This window comes from Lipotes vexillifer, unplaced genomic scaffold (assembly GCF_000442215.2).
Source record: "Lipotes vexillifer unplaced genomic scaffold, Lipotes_vexillifer_v1.1 scaffold54, whole genome shotgun sequence".
Taxonomy (NCBI): domain Eukaryota; kingdom Metazoa; phylum Chordata; class Mammalia; order Artiodactyla; family Lipotidae; genus Lipotes; species Lipotes vexillifer.
The window spans coordinates 171,779-172,276 of NW_006789324.1; positions in this window are offsets into that span (position 1 = coordinate 171,779).

Genomic DNA, 498 nt, shown 5'->3' on the forward strand with positions numbered 1-498 from the left:
GACCCAGCTTCTAGCCCGGGGATAACCCTCTCTTACCCAAGAGTCAGAGCTTCCCTTTTGTTTGTGATTTTTAAGTGACTCTCTCATCCACACCGGTGCTTCAGCCAGAAGAGAAACAGCCTTTGACCAGAGCAGATGTTCATAGCCTGAGAACAAGCCAGTGAATTCCTATACAGGCCCCAGGGAGTCACAGGCCATCCAGCCTACTCAGTGGACCCAGAGAGGGTTGGATCTTTCCTGGTCAGGATGGGCCTTGAGAGTAGAGCAAGAGAAGGCGTCACATTTCCTGTCCCATCAGGACCATGACCAAAGGTGTCTTCTTCTCAGAAGGTAGGATCAGGTGGGTGCCAGGAACAGCCCCCCAAATTCCTGGGCACAAGTGTTGGTCACTCAGATTAAGATTAAAAGTGACTGAGGGGCTTCCCTGGTGGCGCAGTGGTTGAGAGTCCGCCTGCCGATGCAGGGGACACGGGTTCGTGCCCCGGTCCGGGAAGATCC